Source organism: Monodelphis domestica, chromosome 4 (assembly GCF_027887165.1).
Source record: "Monodelphis domestica isolate mMonDom1 chromosome 4, mMonDom1.pri, whole genome shotgun sequence".
NCBI lineage: Eukaryota > Metazoa > Chordata > Mammalia > Didelphimorphia > Didelphidae > Monodelphis > Monodelphis domestica.
In genome coordinates, this window is record NC_077230.1 from 56925501 (window position 1) to 56941347 (window position 15847).

General features: G+C 37.4%; 2 protein-coding genes across 7 annotated transcripts in view; one reads left to right on the plus strand and one right to left on the minus strand.

Moving 5' to 3' along the window:
- CMSS1 (cms1 ribosomal small subunit homolog) overlaps nucleotides 1-15847 on the plus strand; it is a 430657-nt gene that overhangs the window by 332060 nt on the left and 82750 nt on the right. The window lies entirely within an intron of this gene.
- Nucleotides 1-15847, minus strand: part of FILIP1L (filamin A interacting protein 1 like) — a 361936-nt gene that overhangs the window by 328337 nt on the left and 17752 nt on the right. For 2 of the 6 annotated variants that reach the window (XM_056793381.1, XM_056793383.1), the window contains exon 2: nucleotides 4778-4834. The exons of the other annotated variants lie outside the window; for them this stretch is intronic. The gene's annotated coding sequence lies outside the window, so the exon portion shown is untranslated. The remainder of the gene's footprint in view (nucleotides 1-4777; nucleotides 4835-15847) is intronic. 6 annotated transcript variants of the gene reach the window in all.

Consider the following 15847-nt stretch of genomic DNA (forward strand, 5'->3'; position numbering starts at 1 on the left):
GGTAAAAGATTATTGCTGTACATTTTAGTGGGTTCTTCCAAGTTAGGTATCCAACAACTAGAATGGCCACATCGGCTCTCATAGGAACATGTCATATAAGAACTGGAAGGGACCTTGGGGACCAGCTAGTCTAATCACTTTAGAAAACTTCAGGACAGAAAGTAAGTAACTTACACATGGTTTATTAGTGACAGTAGCAACAACAGAACTTCTGAGTACTAATCTAATGCTTTCCAACTTACGCTATTTTTTCTTAGGATTTTACTAACTCAAATCACTCTATTGAGAACTCATCATTCAAAATGGCAGAGGAGACCCTGTGGGACTGTTGGTGTTGATGATAGATTGACAAGCATCCCAGCTGCTTCTCCTTTGTCTTTGACAAGGTGACCATAGATGGTATGCAGACTTGGGATGCTGTAAAACTCCTCATTTCATGGTCTACAGTGCACCTGAGAAATCTACACATTGTGTTCTCAATATTCACATTCTCTCATGGGACCATTGAAGAATTTAACTTAGTTCCTCATTTCCACTTACACTTTTGAGTGAAACTCTTCAAAATGCAGCTCCAACTTGAAAACAAATAAAGTGATAACTACATTTCTTTTGCATGAGCAATGTCAGTAGAATCAACAATAGCAACATTAGTAGCTACTCAATCTTTAAAAGGCTTTTCAGCCCATCCAAAGAATGCCCTGGTTACATAATCTGATAAACTTCTCCAGTACAACAAACATGAACTAAAAAGAGCTGATCTTTAGACTTATTTTTTTTTTATTTTCTAAATTTAAAACCCTCAAAAAGAAAACTTTTCCATATACAAAATAGAATAGAAATGGGCATTATGTGTGAGACCACAAATCTCTTAGTCAACCAAGTTATGCAGTAATTAGAGTTGGACCAAAGTCAGGAAGACCCAAGTGCAAATCTGCCCTGACACGCACCTCCTGTTTAACTCAGTTTCCACATCTGTAAAATAAGAATAATAAAAGCACTTCCCTCCCAGAGTTGTTATGAGAATCAAATGAGATATTTGTAAAGCACTTGGCACAGTACCTGACTAATAGGAGCTATTTAGATGCTAGCTGTGGTTAGGATGGTTATAATGATTATGTATAGGTATATATTTTTTCTTCTTTTTAATTTTAATCTTTTTAAAAATTAAAAAAAAAACAATTTTCTCCTAAACATCTCCCTATACCCTAATGAGGAAGAAAAAGAAAAAGACTGACCTTGTATCAAATAAATATAGTTAAGCAAAGCAGATTCTCAGGTTGACCATGTTCAAAAATATGTCTCATTCTCTATATTGGCATATCACCTCAGTGTCAGGAGATGGGGTCAGCTTGCTAAATATATATATATACATATATGTAAACATATATATTTAGTGAGAGAGAGTCAGGCAGCTAGGTGGCTCAGTGAATAGAGACTCAGACCTCATGACAGGAAGTCCTGGATTTAAATGTGGTCACAGACACTTCCTAGCTGCATGACCCTGAACAAGTCATTTAAACTCGATTGTTGTGTGTGTGTGTGTGTGTGTGTGTGTGTACTGCACAGCTGTGTGACTCAGTGGATTGGGAGCCAGGCCTAGAAATGGGAGGTCCTCAGTTCAAATCTGGTCTTAGATACTTCCCAGTTCTGTAACCTTGGGCAAGCCACTTAACTAACCCCCATTGTCTAGCCCTTACTGTTTTTCTGCCTTAAAATCAATATATAGTATTGATTCCAAGATGAAAGTTAAAGTGTTTTTAAGTGTATATATTTATGTATGTACAAAAATATGATAAGTTCAGCCCATTACCTTCAAAGCTTTATAATTTATATTTCCCTCCAAATTTCTTAATGTGCATTTTCAAAAATGCATCAGTTAGACAGTGCTATTGCTAAACCTTCCTTTCTTCAAGTCCTTCTTTCCCCAAAAACACAAGTTTTGTAATAAGTGTAGCCAAGCAAGAGCAAAACCACACATTGACCACTCCAACAAATGTATTCTGCACATTAGATCCATCACTCCTCTCTCAGGAGGTGAATAATATGTTTCATCATCAGTCATGGTTGGTCATTGCATTGACCAGATTGATTATCTTTCCATGTTCTTTTTCCTTAAAATATTGTTTCTTTATACATTCTTATCCTAGTGCTATTCATTTCATATTAGTCTTTGTTTCTCTGAAAGCCTCTATTTCTTCATGTCATATGGTGCAGTAATATTCATTTTTAGTCATAGTTTATAATTTGTTCAGTCCTTCCCCCATCAATCAAAGATTTCTGTTTCCAGTTCTTTGACACGTGAACTGCAACAAATTTTTTTGTGATAAATATTTTTATAAATAAGAATTCTTTTCCTTTTTCTTTGAACTCCTTAAGGGTGTTTGCATAATAGTGATAGCAGTGACCCTAGAGAGTATGTGCTAATAGATTTGGGGGGAAGAATTCCAAAAAGTTTTTCAGAATAGAAGAACCAATAAACAAAATGCAACAATAACATTAGCATACTGATCTTCCCATATCACCTTCACCATTTGTTATTTTCTATCTTTTGTCACTTTACCAATTGGATAAGAGTGCTAGGTGGCAGAGTAAGTAGAGTCCCGGGCTTTTCTTCATGGCTTTAAATCTGACCTCTGACGCTTATTAGTTTTGTGACCTTGGGCAAGTCATTTAATGTTGTCTCCATCTATAAAATGAGCTTAAGAAAGGAATGGCAAACTACTGCAGAATCTCTGCCAAGAAAACCCCAAATGGGCTCAAAAAGAGTCAGTCTCAACAACAACAACAAAAATGTAATAATTTGGAGCATTTATCCACATACAGAGGAAGAACTGTGGGAGTAGAAAAAGAGAAGAAAAACGACTGCTTGATCACATGGGTTGATGGGGATATGATTAGGGATGGAGACTCCAAGCGATCACCCTGGTACAATTATCAATAATAGGGAAATAGGTCTTGATCAATGACACATGTAAAACCCAGTGGAATTGAGCATTGGCTGTGGGAGGGGGATGGGAGGAGAGGCAGGAAAGAATATGAATCACATAACCATGGAAAATTTTTCTTAATCAATTAAATACATTTTTTAAATTTACAAATAATAATTTGGAGCATTTTTTTATGTGACTATTGATGACCAGAAATTCTTCCTTTGAAAACTATTTATATTCTTTTAGGGTTTGTCTTTCATTCATATATATTAGAATCAGTTCTTGAAAGGTCCAAGAAATTGTGTAATCATTCAGGAGCTAGTCTTTCCTGAATACAAAGAAATTAGAGGCATGAGAAAGGAAATGGTGTAAGATGAAAGTAAGTCTGTTACCAATGGAACAGGCATTCTGGAGAGCATAATGATATGGGTGGAACTTGAGTGAAACATGGGGACTTGGATTGAGGGGGATTGGGCAATAGAGGGTGCGAATGGGGTTTATACAATGGCAACCATGGGTTCACAATCACTGATTAGGGACTAAGAAGAAATGGCATGGCAAGTCCTACTGGAAATTTAACATTTTAGACAATTATTTTATGGGTATATAATTTATCCTTCACTTGAATTTGTGCTTTATGATAGGACTGGCATTTGCTTTTATGTAAGTTGGGCTGGTTTTCCCTTAAGATGGCAAAGAAGCAGTCTTGAAATTTGATTTATCGGGAGGAAGGGGGTCCTTGTCAACTAATGCATCTTTTAAAATGTTCTTGAGAAAATTCTCACTACTTTGTCCAAGGTGTTTCTAATGCCCTGTAGTTGCCCTGACAAATGCAGGAGCAAAGTGGAACACCTTTTCTTTTTCAGTGAATCATGTCTTTTTAATCATATTGTGAGTAAATTTATTTTATTTTTATTTCATTTTGTGTTTCATTGCATTCCACTCTGTGGCCTGAATCACTGAGCTCCACCAAACTAACCCTAGCCCTTTAAAAACAGATTTATTTTGTAATCCCTGTGTAGCATTTAGGGAAGATGTTACTCCAGAAAGCTAAGGCTTGAACTTGCTAGTCTTTGCTCACAGATTAAAACTCACTCCAGAGATCTCAGAACTAGCACACCTACACTGCGTTGGCATCTAAGGAGATGTTCTTCCTTCCTGTAGAGCCTTGTCTCCTGAGGCCTCCCCATCGTCATGCCCCCCCTCTTCTCACCTTCTTAGCACCCAGGGAGCAGGCTCTTCTGCCTAGACACTTTTTAAAATTTAAATTTCTTTATTTCTTATGTTAAAAATATCCAGATAACTCCTTTTCCTCCCCACTTTAGAGAAGGCATCATTTGACTGAAAGATACATATATTTTCGTATTCTCATATATCCATTCTTCATTCATATATTCATATTCATTCAATATTCATGTATATTCATTCCTTGAACAATATTTCTGTTGCTTTATATAATGTTCTCTTGGTTCTGCTTGTTTCACTCTTCATAACTTCACGTAGGTTTCTCCATGGCTTTTTTTTTATTAACCTTTTTATTATCTCTTATTGCACAATAGTATTTCATCACAATCCTATTTCCAGCTTAATTGTACTACCCTGTGCAGTGCCTCACCATCCCTCACTTAGCTGAATTTGCCCCAGACACAGCTTTGGCTCTTTATAGGTGTACATCAGTAGGGATTTTAGGAAGACACGTTAACTCTAGACCACTAATTTATGAAAGCATTTAAGGAGCAGCTAGCTAGTTCAGTGAATAGACACACCAGGTCTGGATATAGGAGGTCTTAGGTTTAAATTTGGCCTCAGACACTTCCTAGCTCTGTGCCCCTGGAGAAGTCACTTACCTGAGTTGCCTAGCCCTCACCAATTTTCTTCCTTGGAACCAATACTCGGCATCAATTCTAAGACAAAACATAAGGTTTTTAAAAATATTAGCAAAGTAATTGCCAATATTATTGCTTCATTCTTATTCTAGTATTTTCTTGCTTCACCTGGTGTTGCATTTGGAGGAATGGGGGGGGGGGCAAGAGGTATAACATGGAGGGTGCCAGGAAACAACAGGGAACCCCCCTTAGATGATATCATTTACTAAGTATTTTTTCTTAAGTTGTACTTCACAGAATCTCAGAACTGGGCAAAGGTTCCAGACAAACCTATACTTAAATAGAAATTCTCTGCAATTTCCCTGATGAGCAGTTATCTACCACTTGATGGCCTTCCACTAATGAGGAAATCACTGCGTTAGGATAAAGCCCATTTGACATTTAGACATCTATAATTATTTGACAGATTTTGGCTTAATATGAAAAAGAAATAGTCCATTCTTGGACTTTTGGCCACTGTTTCTAGACTCTCTTTGTGAATTGGCTAATTAAATCTGAATTATTAAGTGATTAATACTTGTAATTATTTGCCTCACCTTCAGTTTCAGATGATATTGGGATTTTCTTTAACTACTGCTTCTGCTGTTTCTTAATCATTTTCTTGATTATGATACAGAGTAACTCCTAATAGATATCCAAAAATTCACATCTGTTCTTATTCTTCATTAGGAAGCAGCTTCATTCACCTAGGCCTCTTATTATTTCGGGAAAAACCCTTCCCTTCTTTGTGTGTGTGTGTCTGTCTGTCTGTCTGTCTCTCTCTCTCACACACACACACACACACACACACAAGCTACCCATACCTAAACAGCTCCCCCGTAATCTTGAGCCCAGGCCCCCCAAAAAGTTACTAAAGGCACAAAACCCCCTTCAAAGGTCAATTTAAACAGCTTGTTGAGCTACTAGTCTTATGAGAATGCTTTCAAGTTGACTCTTGCTTACATGATGGCCCAGCCTTGTGGGAATTTGATGTCTCCCTCTAAGCCTACCGTGTGCTTACTTTGCTCATTCCATAAAGTATGATCTGCTGTATATTTTAAGAATATTTGAGCCTAGTCCAGAAGCTACATGTTTGAAAAGCAACTCTGACTTACATAGGTAACTTTAAACCTGACGTTATCATTCCAAGGACTATAATATCAAAGAAAGTACCACCAAACAAATGTTCTTACAACTTTCCACTCCCACATCCAGCTCCACACACAAACACAAAAAGTCATTAAAACTTAATTTTCTTTGTAAGAAGAGAATCACAAAGGATTGGAAGGTTGGAGAAGACAAGGAACAAAATGGCAAAAAGAGAGATCCCCATTTAAACATTTAGCAGAACATTGATTCCTACCATATTCCTAAGCAATAGGCTCCATAAATTATTCTGTCAGTGGGAAAATAAACATGTTCTGACTTCAGTTCCAACTTTCAAAGAATTTACTGGCCATCTAATTTTCCAGTTAATCCTTTCCCTTGAGTTCCTGTTTTTGCCATTGTTGGCAGAGAAGATATGGAATAGGGAGATGAAAATTTTTCCACCAATCATGTCAAACAATGACTGGGCTTCCCTTCTCTATGATCCAAGTATTTCAGGTTTTCAGGTCTTTTCCTTTAGAGCAAACATCTTTCCTCAGCCTCCTCTCCCCCTGCCAATAAGAGATACAAAATCCTAAAGCCTGTGTCAGGCAAGTGATAGGGTTGCTTGAAATTCAGAATCTACCTTCTCTTAGGACCATATTTTCCTATCACTTCATTTCCTGCCTTTTCCTCAGCACCTGTCTTTACTCAGGTTCTTGTGGAGCCTAGATAGATGATCCAAGTTAGTTTGGTCAAAATTATAGCTCTCATCTTCTTGACTAACAAAGAAATTCACATTCTAGGTGTCACTGATGGAATTTTCCCTCCTTTTTGATGATATTCATTTCTGTTCAATCTGTTGGTTTGTTTTTAAAAACCTTATTATTCCCCTTTGCACAAAACCTGCCTGGTGATAATGGTACCATGGACTTGTGAATAGCAGTAGCATTTCCTAGAATTCTGAATCATATAAATTTAGGTAACTGAAATAATTAAGAAAATATGTAATATGTCAAATCTAAAGTACGAAGTTTAAAAAAATTAAAAAGGCCCTTTTTTCAACAACTTCCCTTCACCTTGGCTCCTATACCCCTTAGAAGTCCATGTAAAGTCAGAGAAAAAGCACTCACTAGCCTGGGAGTCAGGAGACTCTGGGTTTGAGGCCCAGCTCTACTATTGTGACCGTGGATAATCCACTTACTGTCTCAATTTCTCCCTGTGTAAAAGGAGAGTGGCCATGCTTCTCTTTAAAAATAAACTGCACTGAGACTTCAGGACACCGTATATGTTATAAAGAATAGCTATTTTATTATCTTATTGTTGCGGTGCAATAGTTTGTTATCTTACTGAGGAACCAAATTAGGATGACTTAGTAGGTCGGGAATTGTCCTTCAAAGCAAAGTCAGTCTTACACTGTCTGTGTGTGTGTAACATCAGGCAAATTCATTGAACCAGCTGTGACCCCCAGGCTATAAGTTGCAAACAGTAACCAGTATCCATTGGTGAGTTTTCTTCACCAAGAGTGCCTCCACATCAGGAAAATAAATCCCAGGTCAAAGGGGAAAGAAGGGATGTGTATGTGTAAGTATTTGCAGAGATAGTCTTTTGTGGCTCTCAAAAACCTTTCTTTGGCTCCATTTTCCATTTCATATGCTAAGGGATGCCTTTAACATCTAGGTTTGGGGTATTACTGTAAATCAGGTAATATCACAGCACTATTATTTAGATGGATCCTTTGATCGTTCCTGTTACATGATGATAGTTACATCAATAACTAGGTACTTAGCATTTAAGAGATTACAGTCTAAACAGGATTTATAATTAATCCTGCATGCTCTTGGTTGTTGGCCTGACATATCACAAAGAAATGTAATAATAATAACTTATATTTTTATAGCACTATGTATCCGGCACTATACCAAGTGCTTTATAATCATTATCTATTTTGATCCTCACAACAATCCTTCAAGTTATTTTACAGTATTTTTACAGTAAAGGAAACTGAGGCAGATCTTAAGACTTTTCCAGACTTACAGGCTAAATTGGAACTCGGATTTTTCTGCATTCAGTCCCAGCAGTCTGTCTGCTATGCCGCCTCACTGCCTATTATTAAAAATAAATTGTGGTATATGATAGTGATGGAATACTATAAGAAATAACAAGCAGAATGATTTCAGAAAAATCTGGAAAGACATGAACTGATAAAAAGAGAAGCAGAACCAGAAAAGCATTGTACACAGTACAGTGACAGCAATATTTCTTGATGAACAACAATGAATGAACTTATTCTTAGCAATGCAGTGATCTAATACCATCCTAGAAAATCATAATGAAAATGCCATCTGCCCTCCAAGAAAGAACTGATGCAGACTGAAACATACCATATTTCATTTTCTTTCTTATCCTTTTTTTTTAGATTTCTTCCACAAAAATGACTGATAAGGGAAAATGTTTAACATGATTGCACACAAAATTTATATCAGATTGCTTACCGTCTCAGGGAGGGGGGAAGGCAGGAAAGGAGTGAGGGAGGGGGGATCAGAAGAAGGGAAAGAAGCTGGAACTCAAAACTTTTAAAAAATAAATGTTTGAAAAATATATTTACCTGTAATAGGGAATTTTTTTTAATTAAGAGAGCATATAAAATGCTATTTCATTTGATTTCATAACAACCCCAGAAGGTAGATGCTATTATTCTAAAATCTTCATTTTATAGGTGAGAAAACTAAAACAAACAGAAGTTAAGTGACTTGCCTAGAATCACACAGCTAGTGTCTGAGGCTGGATTGGAAGCCAGTCACTACAGAGGTGTCCCCAAAAAATATTACACATTTCAGTCTCCTCATCTTTCAGATGTAAAGAGTTGGACTATATGGCTCCAAATTATCACCCTATACTCTTAAAATGCTGAACACTCTATACCTTATTAAATGATCATATTTGTGACTCTACTGTGAGAAAATTATTACATGTCCTAGGGATTGGAATGATGAAAGGATTACTCTAGCCACTGGCATGGGGGCAGACAGTGAGGGAACCAGATTTCCTCCATACTCCTTACAAGAGAAAATGTATATAATTAATATGTATATTATATATTATTATGTATTATATGTTATATATAATAAATATAAATATATTTCTGTAATATACATTATATGCAATATAATATAATTTTCATACTTTCTATTCAGAAATTCAGAATGGTTAAGACAATTTTTGCTACTATTATTTTTGTAATAAATAATCTTCTGCAAAATTACGACAATAGTATGTGAACAGTTGCTGTTCCTCATTCATGACATTCTCCCACCTGCATGCCTTCTTTGTACTGGCAATGCCCCCTCATTTGGAATATATTCCCTCTTACCTCTGCCCCAGTGAATCCATATCTTATTTTAAAGCCTAGCCCAAGCATCAACTCCTGAATCCTTCCATGAACCTCTGGTAATTAGTGTATTCCTCCTCTTGAAGTTAATAGATAGAGCAACTAGCCTGGAGTCGGGAAGACCTGAGTTCAGATCCAGCCTCAGACATTTACTAGCAGTGTGACCCTGAACAAGTCTTTTACCCCTATTTGTCTTGGTTTCCTCATCTCTAAAATAAAAATGATGGTATCATCCACTTCACAAGATTTTGTGTAGGACAAAATGAGATTATATGTAAAGTACTTGGTAAATCTTTAAGAGCTATGTAGATAGTGGACAGCTGGGTGGCTTGGTGGATTGAGAGCCAGGCTTAGAGATGGGGAAATCCTGGGTTCAAATCTGTTCTCAGACACTTCCTAGCTTTGTGACACCCACTACCAGCCCTTACCACTCATCTGCCTTGGAACCAATATCCATTATTGATTCTAAGACAGAAGCTATGTTGTTGTTTTTTTTAAGAACGATGCAAATATTCACTATTATGACATTTATTGAATTGGTCTTATGAAACAATTCCTTTAGATCTGTGTGCTGCTGATTTAGCCATTCCCTGGTGACATAGATTCTAAGTTTCTCTTCTTAAATTGTCTCCAAAATGTGACAACTCCCCAGTTCTGAAAAGGACAAAGTTGGGCTCCTGAAAGTAATCCAGATGCCAAAATAACTGGCTTCACTTTGACATCCTCTAATTTTTCTTCCTGCCTTTATTTCCCTGTATATATTTTTGTTGTTGTTTAGTCATTTTTCAGTCATATTTGACCCTTCAGGACCCAATTTAGGGTTTTCTTGGCAAAGACACTAGAATGGTTTGACATTTCCTTTTCCAGCTCATTTTATAGACGAGGAAACTGAGGCAAAGAAGATTAAATGACTTCTCCAGGATTGCATAGTTAAGAAGTAGCTACGGCCAGATTTGCACTCAAGAAAATAAGTATTCTTGACTCCAGGCCTGACATTCTATCCCCTGCTCCATTTTGTATTAAAAAATTTTAGTAAGGGTTTTTTTTTTATATTTCATTAAAAATAGTATGTTATACTGCTTTATTAATTTTATCCAAAAACAGCATGTCTAGTTTGGTGGTAAGTATTTAAATTTTAGTCAGTTTAGCAATTATTCTAATACATCAATTAAAGATGTTTTCCATAGTCTCCATTGCTGACTGTAGGTTCTTGTAAAATCCTGATAACCAAATGGTCTACGACTTCCTTGTCTCTTGGCCCAGAAACAGTGTGTTATGGCCAAGTTGTTGACCTTTCCTGCCCCAGTTTTACAACAGTCCATTAAAGAAGGTCTTCAAGGTTATCTCCTGACGGCTGAAGGAAAGAGTTGATTCTAGATCCATCGATAGCATTCATGAGAGGGACTCATTTTTTAAATAATTTTTGTGTGTTATTACTCCTACGTGTGGGTATAAAGTGTGTGCGTGTGTGTGAGCGTGTGTGTGTGTGTGTGGGTGGGTGGGTGGGTGTGGGTGTGTGTGCATGTGTGTGTGCGTGTGTGTGTGTGCGTGTGTGTGTGCGTGTGTGGGTGGGTGGGTGTGTGCGTGTGGGTGTGTGTGCGTGTGTGGGTGTGCGTGTGTGTGTGTGTGTGTGCGTGTGTGTGGGTGTGTGTAGAATATTTGTGTCAGTATATCATCTGTCCCAACATCATTGTAGTTAAGGACCCTGTCAAGAACTCCTGCTCATGCAGATTGCCAGCTGTTCTGCCACTTGCTGTCTTAGAAAGCGGCCTGGAGCACCGAAAGGCTCAGTTACCTACCTGGGGTCACCCAGCCAAGCCTGAGTTGGACCACCTAGCTTCTCTCCTTTACTCCAGTGTTTTCTAGGTAGCCTTCTATCAGTGCTATTCATAATACCTTAGTACTAGTTACTTATCGTTATTACTGATCCTCTTGTTGCTGTAAGGCTATTAGTATCACCTACTAAAAGACTTCCAAGACAAATTTTCACCAACGAAAGATTGGTACCTCGTGCAGAGATCCCTCACAGAAACATCTCCATTTTTAAATGGGTGCCTATATTTAAAAGAGTTTTAACATAGGGCAGAGACAAGAAAGATATTTTAGTCATTGTCTGCAAATAACACTTATTCTTATATCCAATTTGGCTAATTTTCAGTGTGGAGAAATTATAGTGGAATTAAAAATAATGTAGAACATAATTTTGGGTTGAAAAGGTTCCGTCATAGACTTGATGTATGTATGTGCCTTATGAAGACTGTCGTATTCACTTAGGAGAAATACAAGGTTCACACAGATGAACAACGTTGGTTTCAGTCATGTGGATAACACGGGGGTCCATCCAAAGGCTGTAAGAGGAATAGATAAAGGACTAATTGCCACTTAGAGTTTTTCTTTGGCAAGTCAAGGTGTTCGTTTTTCTTTACGTTTTAGAAGTTGTTCCTCAGGTTTCTGCCAGTGATCATTTTTCATCAGTGGCCAACAGCAGTCTTGAACTCTCTTTCTGGGAACTTTATCAGAAAGCTTCAATCCAGAACTGAACACGATATTGAATTTCTCAGTTTTCCAGTTCTGAGAAGTACTTCGTGCGGGCCGTAGACAGCAACATTTATCATTTTAGAACCCGTACCAGAGATAATCAAATTTATAATCACATAGTTATTCGAAGAAAAAGCCCTGGAAGCTTAATGTTCAGTCTGATGCTGACAGCCTTTTGGGGCCATCGCAAACACATATTATCTTATCAGCCCCTTAAACTAGAGTGTTCCCTCAAAAAATGTGAGCTGAGCCAACAGCAAAGTGAAATATGCTCTCTTCTTTCAGTTAGGATTGAGTTTGGAGGTCATGGAAATCCTGGTTGGGAGAAAAGGGAAGGGAAGAAGGATACCACTGGTGTCCCATTAGATTGTAACTTCCTTGAGGGCAGAGACCACTTTTTGCCTTTTGTTGTATCCCCCTCCAGTGCTTAGCACTGGTGCCTGGCACATAGTAGATAATTAGTAAATATTTATTGATTGTTTGATTGATTGAAGAGGAGTTCAAGTTAAAAAGGAGTTCTCCCAGGGTAGGACAGCATAAAGATTAGTGACCTAGTAGCTGGGTGACCCAAGTCTTTTTCTGGACTGCTACTTACTAGCCAGGTGATAACCTCTCTTAGCCTCAATGTCTTCATCTATAGAATGGGGATAATAATACCCATTCTGCTTTACAGGGTTATTGTGGAGCCCAACTGAGTTCATGCCCAAGAAAATGCTTTGAGCTGTAAATTGCTATGCTAACAGAAAGTATTTTAGGCAAGTGCTCATGTTCCCCTGGCCCAGTGGCATGAAAGAAGCTTGAAGCATGACCTAGTATGTATCAGGAGAGATTCTTCTCCAGGAGCCTCCCCTCGAGAAGCCTTTTATTCCACAGTTAAAAATAGAATTTAATACAAATATGTGGTCAACAGGGGACAAACTCCTTTTTCTGAGAATAGATTTTGATGGGAGAAAAGAGGGTTTTTGATATCTGAGGAAGAGATATGTAGAAGTCAGGAAAAAAGAAGAAAGGGAGAGCACATGGGCACTGAAGACATACTTTCCAGGTTTGTTAGCCCTGGTTAAAATAGTTCATTTAAGAATTGAAATTACACATTTTTTTTTCTGGGCATCACTTTTCTTAGAATCCATGATCTCTATGTAATTAGAACGTCACTTTTAGATTTTCATATATGCTACTTCTATCCATTCTCACTTGGTCTGGGGGTAGCTGCTATGATAAATGAATGTTCCAAGTGAAAGTAGCACTAAAAAAGGAACTTGGCTATGAATTTTGCAGATGAGCTCACTTAAATAAGCTGAATTTGGGGAACTTGGCTTATTATGCTTTTTGGAGAGCAGAGCGGGGACAGGAATCTGTGTAGCTTCTACCAAAAAATGAGTACCTTGTTCCAAAGTAATGCAGGTATTTGTAGGAAGCTCATGGATCACACTTAACCTCACAGAGGATTCTGCTTTATGAACATGTAAAATCCAAGGATATTACGATTGTTCTATATTTGTCAGCTGTTTACTTGTATTCCAGTGGTGCTGTCTTAAAGATCATAGGTCCATTTTCTTCAGCTGTGTTCCAGTGCCCTCAGGATATTTGCCAAGAGATTTAGTATGTAGAGAATGTTGTTAAGCCTCCTCCTCAAAAATAACCTTCCCTCCCACCTTTGAACCTTGCCAGGGAAAGATTATCCAAAATGGGAAGGACATTTTAAAAGGGAAGAGTAATGTGATATCCTTACAGGTAAGGACAGACTTTATATAATCAAGGAAAATCTGATGGATAAGGCAACAAATCCTTTTAAAAACAACCTCTCTTCTGTTTGAGTCTTGTTCTTAAGGACTGCAAGATCTACGAGGAAAATAGTGTTCTGAAATATTAATAATAATCAGCCCACATAAATAGTGCACTCTATTTGAAATGTTCTTATCATTTGATTCTTTTTTATAATTTTTTATATTTTAGTAAAATCTTATTTTCCCAATTGCATGTAAAAAAATTAACATTCATTTTTTAAATTTTGAATTATAAATTCTCTCCCTCTTTCACTCTCTACTTTTCTTTTTCCCTAAGAGGGAAAGCATTTTGGTATAAGTTATACATATTCAGTACTTCAAAACATTTCCATATTAGTCATGTTATCATTTGAGTCTTACAACTATCCTCTGAGATAAGCAGTATCTATATAATCTCCATTTTATAGTTCAGTTAAACACATATTCTTTGTGAAAGGCACAAAGTTGGGCTCTACACATGCCAAGAATAAACTAGGCACAGTTCTGCCCTCAAAGAGCATACATTCTACTAGTGAGAGTAAAACGATACACAAATAGACATCATACAAGTCAGAAGGTGAAGCTTGCAGAGAAATGGCCAAAGTACTGGTACATAGCGAACCCTTGGTAAATGCTTCTTAATTGATTTAGTTGATTTAATTGATTTAATTGGCTGTTAAGGAGTTTTAAGAAGCTGGTGTCACTTTTATTCAGAAGGTGGACACACACATGTAAAACCCAGTGGAATTGCTCATTTGACTATGGGAGGGAAATGGAATGAGGGGAGAGAAAGAATATGAATCATGTAACCATGGAAAAATATTCTAAATTAATTAAATAAACTTATAAAAAGAAGAAGAAGAAGGTGGTCACACAGTTAGGAAGTGAAGGAGCCAAGACTTAAATCTGCTTCTTCTAAATCCCATGGGTTTTCCATTGGATAATGGTCTCTCTGCTGCACGTAGAGATAGCCTCACCACAAAAACAGGACAAGGGACTCATCAAGAATGGCAAAAGTAGTAGCAGTCAGAGTGGAAATAACTGTGAGATGGCCAGAAATATGCTCAGAGACCTACACACTCAACAATAGAATCCAAGGTAAAGCAGAAACTTGGACAGAAAAACAATTTGTCTTACAGTTCATTTATTTCTTTTTTAGCATATATTTGTACAACATCCAGAGTAGAATAAAACCAAAGGCATAGATGATCACAATGTGTTTTATTTTAGTAAACTTTACACCAGTAGTGTCAAGTAAAAATGTCACACACCTCATATTTACTTAGAAACTACAAATTAGCAGTACTTGCATGATATTATATTTTTATTTTTTTTCTTAAACAAATTTTCTTAATTGCATTTTAATCTAAACCTGGTCCCACTCAGGAGTTTAGCCCACAAGCCTCTTTGTTGTATACTTAATGTGATCCCCACTTTGGAACTAAGGACAGTATTACTATGATTTTGTGAAACTTTTTGTTTTGTTTTTGTTATTACAAATTCCCATATCCTGCATCAGACTTATTGGTGGGAAGACTTAATAGAGAAGATATCAGTAACCTTTTAAAAAAGTGTAGCCAGAAAGGGAAAGTGGGGAGACAGTTCACGTGGGTCTGCCATTACTGCAGTTGACTATTCATTTATTGTCTCAATGCTCCAGCCTATTACATACCATACACAGAGAAATCCAAGTAAACAATCAGCTAAGGCTCAATCAGACCCAATAAATGCATTTCTTCAAAAAAGTAAATTGTTGAAATAAGAGGGCTTCATTTTCCTGAAGTAAAGCATCTTTTTATCCTGCACATTAGAGATATTGTTCAAGAAGAGTTGACTTTTAGGTAAAGATTCTCCCCTCCACCCAGCCATAAATAAAGATTAGAGCCATATTTCTTGCTAAGGCTTGTGCTATCTTGTTTTATCAGCTGAATTAGTGAGGTGCTTCAGAGCCCAAAGGAAGCTTCCACTTCCACACCTCATTGACTCTGTGTTCACATCCTTAGATTAGGGTTCCCCAACCTCTTTTTCCAGGGGGAGAAGCTTTTTGTTTGCTTGACGCCATAAGGTCACTGGTGGCAGCAGACTAGGGTGGAGGAGTAGGGAACAACTGGAATACTGCTGTTGGCTGCCCTTTCCTCCCCTTTAGGAATCTTGGCAGCCCACTGACAAGGATTTGAGGGAGGTACAATATCTCCAACCAACTTAGAGATCCATCAGGCACTGCTTCACAAGTCACTGCTAAATCCTGATCCCTTGTTTAGAGAACCCTGG